The 13,764-nt window shown below is 39.1% G+C and overlaps 1 long non-coding RNA gene and 1 pseudogene across 1 annotated transcript in view; one reads left to right on the top strand and one right to left on the bottom strand.

The window, feature by feature from the left end:
* Positions 1-5,068, bottom strand: part of LOC114029709 — a 5,811-nt pseudogene extending 743 nt beyond the window's left edge.
* Positions 5,069-5,205: 137 nt separating this feature from the next.
* The window catches only part of LOC114029796, a 43,553-nt gene continuing 34,994 nt past the window's right edge, over positions 5,206-13,764 (top strand). Inside the window, exons 1-2 of the long non-coding RNA XR_003567526.1 lie at positions 5,206-5,256; positions 5,517-5,730. This is a non-coding gene — a long non-coding RNA (uncharacterized LOC114029796). The remainder of the gene's footprint in view (positions 5,257-5,516; positions 5,731-13,764) is intronic.

Below are 13,764 nucleotides of genomic sequence, written 5' to 3'. Positions count from 1 at the left end.
ATGGAAAACCAAGAAGCCTTGAAGACCTGTGCACTGGTCAGCCTGTAAAACAGCAAAAACAACAACACAACTCTAAATATTTAATAAGTTTCACGGAAATCCAATCCTAGTCTGGACTTATCTCCACTGGTCTCTCCATAAGTTAATTGGTCAAATCATATCCAACACTTGATATTCTTGGAAACAGTGCTTTCAGTCACATTTAAGAGCAATTACATTTCACGAATTGCTGACTTCTCAAAGCAGTTTTACGGACAGTCTACAAGAACTTCATTTGATAAGAATATTGCCCTGTATATCAAAAGACACAAGAAGTTCTCGGTCTACCTAAGCACGCCATCTACTAGCCTAGTTAGTGTAGCCACACAGGCATGCTACATAAAATGAGGACACCGGCTTTCTAGACCACCGGTTTACACAGCCCTATATTTGTCTTAACATTTGTTTTTTAGGACTTGCAGTTCAGCTTATATGTTAAGCAGGAGAAGCATTAACTTATTTCTGCTGGATCAAAACTAAAACTCTCTCTTTTCTACAAATAATCAGATGCCTGTCCTGGCCTGATGTGATCGATACACTGAGCTGGACTTCATGGCCAGTAAGCTAAACCAAGGCTAGAGTATGCAGCATAGATGAGCTGTTACACACATTTTTTTCAAGGAAGAAAAGGTCCTCTGAATCCTAAGTTCTAAGTAAAACTGCAGCATCCAGATCTGAACCCAACACTTACAAAACTCACTGAAATAGTAGAATGGTGCCCTATAATATGATTTTTTAGGGACTGGGAGAGGACCCCCAGTTTTATTAACCACTATGCAGGACAGAAACAAAAGGCCTACATAACAGCTTACAAAGTCGTCTAAAGTTTCAGTAACTGTCAGTCAGTTCTTTCCAGAGCTCCCTGATCCCATTGCTATAAGTGCTTACAATGACAACAGCCATCTTCCAAACAATTAAATGCTACTGTCTCAACTTTAACATTATTCATGGCTCATAAGTTTTAACATTCCTGAGTTGGTATAATCATTTATATCCAGATGACCATTGCACTGCTTGATCCTCCCCCTTTTTTTGCTAAGGAGAACATGTTATATTCACTCTAATTAAGATAGTACATCAATAGAATTTTCAATCTGAGTACAAGATTCCCTGAATTAGAGTCTGTTTAGGTTAGCTCAGGGCTTAGGCTATCACTTTACTATTGCTATGTTATCACCCCACTACTAGATGACTCACAAGCTTCCGAATTCTGTCCAGAACCATGTCAATGATTTCCTTGCCAATAGTGTAGTGTCCACGGGCATAGTTATTGGCAGCATCTTCCTTGCCGGTAATCAGCTGCTCAGGATGGAAGAGCTGGCGGTAGGTTCCGGTGCGAACTTCATCTGGAAGATTAAAAAAAAAAAACAGCCCAGTTTTAACAATGTGGTAACTCCTACTAAGAACCAAGTGTATTTAAAAAAGTCACTAGAATGGGTACTTTCATCTGCATGTTTGCAAATGCAAATTGAACTCACCAATAACAGTTGGTTCCAGATCTACAAACACTGCTCTGGGGACGTGCTTGCCAGCCCCAGTTTCACTGAAGAAGGTGTTGAAAGAGTCATCTCCTCCTCCAATGGTCTTGTCACTTGGCATCTGCCCATCAGGCTGGATACCATGTTCCAGGCAGTACAACTCCCAGCAGGCATTGCCAATCTGGACACCAGCCTGGCCAACGTGGATAGAGATGCACTCACGCTGCAGAAAAACAAGAATATGAAGAAGCCAGTTGGGGCAGATATCTAATATATTCATATCTACATGAGTAATGAATTAAGTTACAGTACAACCATTCCATAGGACATAACCCTCCTGCCCCTTACCTGAAGTTCAAGCATACTACAAACTGAATTCAGAGAAAATTCTTTGGGCAAACAAATGAGAATTCATGACCTAAGAATTCTAGGGACAAACATGGGTTGAATCAAAGCCAGGAACTGGCTTGCCATTTTAGAAAGGTATATCCCCAGGGCTCTATTCAAAATGATTTCCTTCTAATTCTAGGGAAATGAGTAAGGCCTGATTCCTTAAATGCTTAAAAAACCCTCCCCCTTTCAATTCTTATTCATACTTTTTGTGTGATTGTGTAACTTCAGTTGAGATCATTCTGGCCCACTTTAATCCTATTCTTTAAAGCCCAGCCCCTCCTCCTTTAAAAACCAGCTTAAACCAGCAAGCTACAACCACATGACTCAGAGAAACTGCCAGATAAGCAGAGCCTAGCTATATTTTAAAATCTGGTCAGAGGCAGCTTTTTTAACCTTGTAGAAGACTTCATCTATAGTTAATACAGCATTTACTTTGGCTCTGTAACTCATGGAAAGAATTTTTTTTCTTTACTATTTCCAATAGAAGAATCCACTCTGTCCCCCAAAAAAATTTCTGCAAAAACTCTATTGCAGGCAGGCTTTGGTCTTCATAGGGCAGTGACTATCACAGACTTCCCCAGGAAAATAAACATCTCTAGCTCAGCAAGGGAAAAAAAAATCAAATTCTTTTGAAAGTATTTAGGAAAACATTTCCTTTTATACATTTACAAGTAGTGGTATGGCTTAAACGGAGTCTTTATCAAAATGATTTTTAGTTAAACTACTAGAGGATATTTCATTATAAATGAGAATATCTAAGGACTTGGCACTGTACTTTTTCCAAACTCCCTCATACAAAAAGTCTTCTTTCATGTTTTTTTTAAAAATGTAAAGTTCAAAATTGTCAAGAATAATAAAAATTCAGTTCTAAGTTATCACAGGTTGTATACCCTAATTTCTAACTAAGAATTTAAACACCCTAATCATTTGCAACCTTTATTTCATGATCTTTCCTTTCCAGGTAGCAATCTAACATTATTCATAAAACAATCATGGTCATCTGACCACATCAAGGCCCAGAATTACCTGTACTCACTTGCCGAGCTGTAGGCAGTGTGACTATTTGTTTTAATGAGCTCATGAGTATTTACTGATACATCATGGTAACTTAACTGGACTTTGGAAAAGTCATATAGCTCACAAAATGCTAGAGTTAGAAGAGATCTAAGATAAATGATGGCATTGGACTGAATTAACAGGCAAGAAAACTAAGGATCATAGAATCAGAATAGACACAACTTTACGCATACTGTGTGAGCAACCCTTTCAGTTTCACCTATGATGAAACTGAGGCTCAGAGAAGTTAAATGATTCATCCAGTATCATTACTAGTTAGTTGCAGGACCTAGAGTAAAATGTAGGCCTCTTGCTTCATAAATAATTATAATGTCCTCTTCTCTGGCAAGCCTTTATTTACCTTCTTTTCAAGTAAGCCTATCTATCAGATCTCATAATCACAAAAACTGACTATGTCTGTGATGATTCCCTCCTTCTGAATAAGGTATTACTCAGTATAAATTATAAATCATGTAAGAAAGTAAGCCTCCTTGGGAAATTTCCTCACACTGCCTATCTTGTCTGCTAAACTCCTGGGAAAGCTGACAAGGTCAAAAAGACTCACCTTCCCACGACTACCTGGGGGAAGGGTGATTGGTTATTAAAAGTCAGGTCACATAATAAGCCTATCCCTACCTGTATGAATGATCGTCATTTCCCTAATAAAACCAAGGCTAAGCCTGTTTTCTTTAGCAGCACCCTAATTTTTTTTAACATACAACGTACTACTCCTTCCATTTCCTACTTACCCCCAGAAACGCTATTTTAAATGAGGTGGTCTCTTTGGGGAATTAGTTTTCTCTATGCTGCTCTGAGTAACATTTAGGAAGAATTCATTCATCCAAACAACCCAGGCTGTTCATTCACTAAGTTTTAATGTGATCTTCCTTTCGAAAAGCAATACTATAGTTGTTCAAACACTTGAAAAATGGGTTGTTAACGCTATACCCAGCCACTTAATGGCCTTACAAGGAAACACCCTTTAAGAATCTACCTCAAGTACTTGTTTCCACTCCACACATTTCTAACAGGTGAGAAAGGTAGGATTAGACACGGTAACACTAAGCTAGTTATCTATTTATGGGACATGCTCCCTTATGTATCTGTGGTCGCATTTCCCCCTTAATTCTATCGAGGCTTTGGGAAACACTGTCACCCCAAACTTTGCTACTTCCTTTAGTAAAAGTGACTCAGCACTGAGTCACAGAGCACTAGGCTGAGGGAGTTAGGGAGTGGCTCCAACATTTTAGAGTGCATTCTGCCTTCCAAGACCTCTTGTCTCAAAAGATAAGGAAGACAGCCTGCAATCTTTAACTTCAATTTGGCTCATTCGGTTACCATAGAAAGGCCAGCTAACTTATTCTGGTCGTGGGGGGTGGGGTGAGGGAAAAAGGGAAGGTGCAAAGTATTTTAAGCTTTCTAAAGTCGATTTTAGAATTGAATGTGAAAAGTTTGAAGAACCAGATGGACCATCCCTTCAAAGGGTTAATAAACCCATTAGTAATTAGGATTAGTAAATCCTAACCTTAAAATTTGTCATTAAGACTTTGGGGCAAGTTTTCTCTGAAAAATCGAATCATCACGTGTCACTGCGCGCACTTCCACTTCAAAGTACGGAAGCACCACGCTGTTGGTAATTTTGGTCCCCTAGCAAACTAAGTTAGGGGAATCCAGTAGCGTGGTTTTCGCACGGCCCAAAGTACGGAGCTTACACTCCCTTCTCTCAATACCTAGGAAGTACTCAGAGCAATGCAGGAGCGCAACCCAAGAGGCAGACAGACGGCCAGTGCGGAGATCTTCCTCCAAGCTATCTGAGGGGCCAATCGGCCACGTGCGCCCCACGTCCCGCCAAGTCCCAATGCCCCTTTGGTCACTCTATTCCCCCACCTCCGTAAACGTGGACAGCGCCGGCTCCTAGCCCCTCTCCAGGTCACATGACTCTAAGTGTCCTGGAGCAGCCAGCTGGCCGGGGCACTATACACTCACCATGATAAAGGTGTGCAGGGGTCCGCTGGGCTAAGAAGAAACGGAAAGGAGGGCAACGCAGGTTTCTCACCGACCGACCGTTAGGAAGTCTCCGGGAGAAAAGTTAGTGAGGAGCGGAGTTCACGGGAGGGGCTTTATATAGCCCTTCCGGAACCACGTGTTTGGAGGGGGGGGTCCCTCGGACCTGACCCCACCCCCTCCTTCCTTTCTCTAAGCTTCTCTTCCACCCTCCCCGCCCCACTTCCATCCCAAACTCCACCCCGTCCGGTCTCTGCCACCCCACCCTCCTCCCGGACTCTCATTGGTGAGTTCGAAAGTTCAAACCAAACCTTTTCGGAAGAAGCTAGAGTTGTGGGGGAGGGAAGGAGGAAGTTTGAGTGACCCTGAGGATCATTGAGGTGGGGGTAAAGTTTGGAGTGAAGAGTATGGTTATCTGGGGGAGCTGGGAAGAGAGAGGGAGGAACAGCATCAAGATGATGAAAGAGAATGGGGGCTGGGGGTGGGGGGGTGGGATAACTTTGGAGAAAAAAAGAGCAATAAAACTTCTTAATTTTTTTAAAAAAGGAAGTAAACCCAGCGATGAGACAGCGTGGTGAATGAAGGTGGGGAGAAGGGGAGCCATGTGGTACTGGGAACAGGAAAACAGCTGGGAGAGCAAAGCCTCTCCCCTCCATCCATCACCTCTCCCTTCCTCTCTGCTTCTGGCCTCCCACTGACGCATAGCTCGACCCACTCCCTTGGCCTCGAGCCAGTGAACATTTTCCTAACTCCCTACAAGGTAATCTCCGAGAGCTGCCCCGCCTGCCTAGGGGAAGGTTTCCGAGTGACTGGTTTATTCAGAAAACATAGCCCTGCGGATGGTCCCGCTGCTTTGACTTCTCATTCAGGTCCTGCTTCTCGTAGCCGGCTCTATCTGCTGGACTAAAAAGGGAGGCTGCCTTATTTATTTCTCTGTATGAAGTGGACTAGTAGGCAAGAGGCCCTTAGTAGGGCTCAGCTTTTGTATCTGGGAGCTTGGCTGCTGCAGGCCCCCTGCTTGGAGTTGTGAGAGTTTCTCTGCTCCTTTCTTAAGCCAAGCTTAAAGCTGTTTAGAAAAACGATTTGGTACAAAAAGCTTAAACAGGGCCTTTCAGCTCTACTTTCAGAACAGTCTCATTTCTACAATTGTCAGATGAGGAGGTGGGTAGTTTAAAGATTTGAAATTCTGACCTTTCTCACAGCTTTTCTCTACTCCTTCCTAGTCCTTATTTTTAAAAACGCCCCTTTTGTAACACAAAACATCCTATCATCACATTCCAAAGGATGCTAAAACCTTTTGCTGGATCGCCCACGAAAACTATTTCTTTTTCATTTCTTTACCTTGAATGTTTTGTGTATCAGAATTCTCTTTTCCTTCTTTACCCTACCAGTTTTCTTTTTCTGTATGGAAATTAAAAAAAAAACCCCTTTTTTAAAACTAATAAATGAATTCCTTAAATATAAGAAGTGTCTAGCTTTAGAAAAAATGCAGTGCACAGAAAAGTGCTTTGTGTTTTTACAGAGTAGAGTCACAGAATTTTAGAGATGGAAGGAATCTGAGAGAATGAGGGCCTGGTTGATCTCTCAAATCCCTTCCAGCCATAATATCCTATAATTTTTTCAATCACCTAGTCCAACCCCCTCATTTTACAGGCAAAGAAACAGGTTCAAAGAGTGCAAACTATTTCTACTTAGGTGGCAATCACTAACCAGTAAGTTGTTTTTTTTTGGGGGGGGGTTGTTCAGGAACATTTTCTTAAATGTTTACCTTTGCTAAATTTCATTTTCTTAAATACTTACCTTTCTTTAGGCAGGTAAAATGAAATAGAAAAGATATCAGCACACATCCAGAGAAAAAGCAAAAGTACTATCAAATTATCTAATGTAAGATTTCTGGGGCAAGGATTGTTTTGAGTTTGGTATTTCTAGCCTCAAAATACTTGACATTCTGTCTAGCACAGAGTAGGTACTTAATGCTTGCTAAATTGAACTGAATTAAATGTTGATATAGGAAAGGTGAGCAGAATTCAAAATACTTCTGGAATTTACATTAAAATTGTTCCATCTATACTAATTTCTATATTCATAATAATTAATATTTTTCAATGAGTTCCTTAAATCCAAGTAATAAGAATGCAGCAGACCTTTAGTATTGTGATAAGAAAAGTGATAGAACGTCAACATGGAATAGTGGAATAGAAAGCTACCCTGAAAGCCCTGGATTCAAGTTCCACTTCTGACTGTATGTGTAACCTTGGGCCAAGTCCCTTAACTTCTCAATGTTCTGGGCAGCTCTCTAAGACTATATAAATTATACCCCTCTAAATAGAAGCCCATAGTTAAGCAAAGCAGGTGAATATAGTGGCAGTTTGATAATGTACACCTCTAGTTTTTCACTTCTGTCAAGAAGTAAGAGGTATGTTTTAACATTACTGACCTCTTACTAATTTCTGCTGATCTGCGTGGAAGAGGCTGGCAGCCAGGTGGTGAGGTAGATAGAGTACTGGGCCTGGAGTCAGGAAGACCTGAGTTCAAATTCTACCTGAGACACTACAGCTAGTAGTCACACACAGGTGTGTGACCCTGGGCAAGTCACTTAACCTATCTCAGTTTCCTCAACTGTAAAATGAGGATACTAATAGGACCTACTTCCCAGGATTGTTATATGGGTCAGATGAGATGTTTCCTTCCTTATGCTTATGAACTCACTGGTCCAGTCCCTATCCTTACAAGGTCAAGTAGATTTACAGTTATATTTTATAGCAATTCTTCCTTTTGGGTTCTCATTCTAAAACATTTATTTAAAACACTTCTTTGTGTTTCCACTTTAAGTTTTGTACATACCTGATAGGAATGCAGCTTTCTAGATTCTGGATATTAAAAGGTTTATTGAAGCAAAAATAGCTAGTAATTAACACCGGGAACCCTATTTAAACTTGCTGCCTCCTACTGGAAGTTGTGACTGTTATTTTCTTTTTTATTTAAATTTTTATTTTTTATGTATAGATAGATTGATAGAGGGCGAAAGGTGAGTTGAAGATGATGGGGTGATATCTGGAGAATAAGATTAAGGAGTGAGAGAGGATTATACTGGGAGAAGGAGAAAGGGAGAGGTAGAATGGAGTAAATTATCTCACATAAAACAGACAAGAAAAAGCTTTTACAGTGGGGGGGAAGTCGGGGAAGGTGAGAGGGAACAAGTGAATCTTATTCTCATTGGATTTGGCTTCAGGAAGGAATCACATACACACTCAGTTGGATATAGAAAGCTATCTTACCCTACAGGAAAATAGGAGGCAAGGGGATGAGAGTGTGGGGAGGATAGAGGACACAGCAGATTGGGGGGGGGGGTGGTAATCAGAAGCAAACATTTCTGAGAAGGGACAGGGTCAAAAGAGAGAATAGAATAAATGGGGGGGGGAAGGAAGAGGGCTGGAATGAGATGAAGGGAAATATAGTTAGTTTTCCACAGCATGACTACTATGGAAGTGTTTTGCATGACTACGCAAGTATAACCTGTATCGGAAAAAAAAATAATTTCCTTCAAAGTTTACCTCAGTTTTCTCCTATTAGAAGCCTTTCTTGGTCCATCTACTGATTAATGGCTTCCTCTACCTCAGTTCTCTTAATCTTATTTATCTGTTATTTATTTTGTCCCCCCCCAATAGAATGTGAGTTCCTTGAAGTCAGAGACAGTTTTTGTTTTGTCTTTGTATTCCCAGCTCTGAGCACAGTGGCATACACAAAATAGGTGCTTAATAAATGATTGATTAATTTATTTGAATGAATTAAAAGGAGTCTAGGCTTTCTTTAATTTTTTTTTAGTACCAGTAAATAGTGGTAGAACCTTTAGAAGGAAAATAATCCTATTATATGCAAAAATAACATTATCAAAATAAAATTTTATTTTTTGTCGTGAACTTAGTCATCAACAAATATAAACATTTCAACATACAAAGGACAAGAAAGAGACTAGTATAAAAAGCTGAATTTCTGTTATATAGTTTAAAAAAAGATATATTAATATAACGAGATAGTAATAAAATCACTCCATTTGTGTCACTTTCTATACTTCTTTTTCTTTTTTTCTGTACATTTAAAAATATTTTATTGATGCTCTTTGTTTTCCATGTCTATCTTTATGAACTAGTTTGCCATATCTTACTTCTCCAAGTAGAAGACTATAATCAAGCAAAACAAATGACCATACTGCCTATGTCTGAGAATCCACATCTGATTCTATACTTTTCCATTACCTTTCTGCCGAGAAATATGAGTTTTGTCATAAGTGTTTTGAAGTTGTCACTGGGCATTACTTTGCTTAGAGTTCTGAGGTCTTTCAGACTTTCCCCATATATTATTGTGATTATGGTCATCAAGTAAATTATTCTCTTGGTTTTGCTAATTTCACTATGCATCCATTCACGCTAGTGTTTCTAATGGGTTAGAATTCTTAGAATTCATCATATTAATTTTTTATGGTGCAATTGTACTACACCATATTCATATACCACATTTTTTTTCATGCCTTCCCTAAATGATAGGTATGTATTCTGTTTTTGGTTCTTTGCTAGAGCAAGAAGTATTGCAATAAGTATTCTTGTGCACATGGGTCTTTTCCTCTGGACATATTTGACCTCCTTAGGTAATATATCTAATAGTGGTATTTCTGGATCAGAGCGTATGCACAGTTTAGTGACTTTGGTGATGTAATTCCAAATTACCTTCCAGAATGGTTGAATCAATTTACAGCTCCATCAGCAGTGCAATATTGTTCCTTTCCTCCCACAAATCCTCCAGAAATAGCAATTTTCCACTTTCCTTATCTTTGCCAATCTGATAGGTGTGAGGTGAAACCTCAGCGGTGTTTTAATTTGCTTTTCCATTATTAGGGACTTGGAACATTTTTATATAGTTATGATAGCCTTCTATTCATTTGAATAAATGCTGATTTATCCAAGCCTATGCATTTCCTTTCTTACCAATCTATTTGGGAAAAGCTTTTATTCTTATGTATTTGTATCAATCATATTTAATCTTGGATGTCAGAACTTCATTAGATAAATTTGTTGGAGTGATATTTTCCTATTTGTTTCCCTTCTAATCTTATTATATTGATTTTGCTTGTGTAAACGTTCTTAGTTTGTATTATCATAATTGTCTATTTTATCTTTTATCAATGCCTTTATCCTCTTGTTTGGGTAAGAATTCTTCCCATCATCATAGATGGGAAAGGTATTCCTTCCCTTCTCTAATTAAAAAAAGTGATATGACCTTATGTAAACCTAGGAAATAATGGGGGTTAATGTCAAGGAATTATGATATGAGGAGGAAGGGTGGCAAATGGTCTTGATATTTTTCAATAAAATATCTCTAGAAAACTACATGTTGGTGTCCCCTAAGACTCTGCTGAAGGCTCTCTTCTCTTTTTCCTTCACACTATCTCTCCTTGACCTTATCACCTCCCATGGGATCAACTATCATCTCTATGCAGACGATTCCTAGATTTATAAGTCCAGCACTAGTCTTTCTCTTGAGCTCCTATCTAGTTTTTTGAATTGGTTATCTTATAGGTATCTTAAATTCAACATGTCCAAAACAGAAATCATTATCATTCTCCCCTAAAAACTGGAGTTATCTGAACTTCCTGATTATTATCTAGGGTACCACCATCCTTCTGCTCACTCCCAGCTCAAAGCCTGGCATCATTCTTCTCCCCACCCCCCACTTAATAGTATTTTATTTTTTCCAATTATATATAAAGATAGTTTTCTATATTCACTTTTGTAAGATTTTGAGGTCCACATTTTTCTTCTCCCTCCCTCCCCCCCAAGATGGCAAGCAATCTGATATAGGCTATACATATACAATCATATTAAACATATTTCTACATTAATTGTGTTTTGAAAGAAGAATCAGGACAGAAGTGGAAAACCATGAGAAAGAAAAAAACAGGAGAAAATAGTATGCTTCGCTATGCATTCAGACTCCATAGTTCTTTTTCTGAATGTGGATAGCATTTTCCATCATGAGTCTTTTGGAATTGTCTTAGATCATTGTATTGCTGTGAAGAGCTAAGTCTATCAAAGTTGGTCATCCCTCGATGTTGTGGTTACTGTATACAATATTTTCCTAGTTCTGCCCACTTCACTCAGCATCAGTTCATGTAAGTCTTTCCAGGTTTTTCTGAAATCCGCCTGCTCATTATTTCTTATAGAACAATGATATTCCATTACATTCATATACCATAGGTTGTTTAGCCATTCCCCAATTGATGGATATCCCCTCAATTTCCAATTCTTTGCCACCCTGACATCATTCTTAACTCCTCACACAGGCAGATTCACTCTACAGATGCAATTTGTTGTCAGACCTGGTCATTTATACCTGCACAGTATTTCTGACATCTGACTGACCCCTTCTCTCTACTCATACGGTCACTATTGTAGTTCACAACCTCATTGCTTCTTGCCTAGACTATTGCAATAACTTTCTAATTGGTCTTCCTGCCTCAAGTCTTTTTCTACTCCAGTTCACCTTCCATTCATATGCCAAAGTGATTTATTTGAAGAGTAAGTCTGACCTTTTTGTCCTTTTCCTCCTCTCAGCAAATTCCATTTACTTCCTTTTATATCCAAGATCAAATATAGAATCCTTTGTTTGGCATTTTAAAGCTTTTCACAACCTGATCCTTTCTTAACTTTTCTATTCTTCTTATATTTTACTGCCCTGTCTCCATATGCCCCCAAATCCCTTCACATTGGATTACTTGTTGTTCCTTGCTCAGAATATTTCCTGTCCTTTCTCCATGCCTTTGTACTATGCCATGCCTGAAATGCTATCCACCCTCATTTCTGTCTCTTACTTTCCCTGGCTTCCTTCAATACTCAACTCAAGTTCCACCTTCTACAGGATAGCTTTCCTGGTCCCTAGAGCTGATAGTTCCTTCTTCTCTAAGACTACTTTCCATCTATACCTAGTTATTTTCATGTTTATCTTCCTCATTACAATATGAGCTGTTTGTAGGGGTGTGGGGGAGAGATGATGACTGGTTTGACCTTTTTTTGAATTCCCAGTGCTTAGCACAGTGCCATGCACATAGCTTAATAAATGCTTGTTGACTGGCTGGCAGTAAAATACTATAAGCAGTATTCTTTTTTCTTTAATTTGGAATATCTGGATTTTGGCTATGATATTCCAGGATGTTTTCAGCTTGGGATTTCTTTCAAAATGTGATTAGTAGATTCATTCTATTTTCATTTTGCCCCCCTGGTTCTAACAGATGGGAGTAGTTTTCTTTTGAGTGAATTATGATGTCCAGACTTTTTATTTGGTCAGTGGTTTTCAGTAAGTAGTGTTTTCTTTTTAATTTCTCCTTGATTTGTTTTCCAGGCCAGTAGTTTTGTTTACTTGTTTGTTTTAAATAGTAAATACCTTATATTTTATCAATCTTCTGACTTTGTTCTAATATTTCTTGTGTTATGGATTCATTTAGTTTAGTTTGCTCCATTCTGTTTTACATGGAGTCTACTCCTTGGGAGTGGATTTTCTAACTTCTCTTCTGAGCTATTTCTTCTTTCAATTTTTTTTCTTCAAAGATCTAATTTAACTTATAATTTCTTTTTAAAATATCTGTTATTTAATTTCTTCCAACAACTCTTATAGTCTCTGTGGCCAAGCCATTTTTTTTCCTCCAAAGCACTGATTATACTTGTGGAATTACTTTCTTCTTCTGGCTTTGCCTGTTGGGCTTCTCTTAACTCACAGTATTTCTTCATTGTGTTTGATATCTTCTTCTGTTTACTTATATTTCAATCCTCAATTCTTGGGTTGAGATTGGGACTTTTTTTTTTTACCAGACTCCACACCCTTGGATGGATTTTGGTGGCCCTTTTTGGTTCTGGTCTATATACCTTTGCTGCTATTGTTCTGGATGGTATGGTTGGTATTAGGTTCCCCTCTAGGACTCAGTCCCTGGTTTCTCTCTGTCTCAGTCTTCTGGTGATTCACTGGAGTTTCTGATCCTGGCTGGTCTCTGTATCATTCTCTTTGTACAATCTCTTGTCATTAATTAGTTCCATCTCCTGCTGTGGCCTCTATAGCTACCAGTCAGAAGTTAGAGATCATATTGGTTTCAGGCTTCTTATAGGCTTCCCTTTATTGACTTCTAACCCCTGAGTTGGTCTTATTTCTTGCTGTGGCACCTAGTGCTCTGAGAAGTACATGGCTAGGCCCTATTTCCCTGCATAGTGCTTTATGGAAACAGAGTCGGTGTCCTACTTCTGTTTTCTCAGAACACCAGCCGAACACAGGCCTGATTTGCGCTGGTGTTTCCAATTTGAGACCTCTCTAGACTACACAGCTTTTTGCCTATTTACTGCAACTAGTGCTGGCTTAATTGTTGTGACCCTGTACCTAATCTCCACAGGCTAGGTTGCCTTTAATATAGTGCTGGACTAGATGGAGAAGCTTATTTCTGTTTCTCTTTGGTTTCTATGTCATTGCTGTATAAAGGGGCACTTTCAGGTATTTGCTAGGGTTTATGTGGGAGAGCTGGGCTCCTCTGTTACCTTTCCCATTGCCATCTTAACCTGAATGTCCAATCCAGTTTAATTACATATTACTCCCTACATGCTATTATTGTTCTATCTGCTCTTCTTCACACACGACATTCCATCTCTCATCTCCATGTCTTTGCACTGGGTGTCCCCCATGCTTAGAATGTATTCCCTCCACGTCTTGATTTCTTTTAATACTTGTCAAAGTGCCACGTTCTTTTTTTTTTTTTTTGTTT

Source organism: Vombatus ursinus, unplaced genomic scaffold, assembly GCF_900497805.2.
Source record: "Vombatus ursinus unplaced genomic scaffold, bare-nosed wombat genome assembly UNPS02014941.1, whole genome shotgun sequence".
NCBI classification, from domain to species: Eukaryota; Metazoa; Chordata; class Mammalia; order Diprotodontia; family Vombatidae; genus Vombatus; species Vombatus ursinus.
This window is presented reverse-complemented; position numbering and strand designations above follow the sequence as displayed.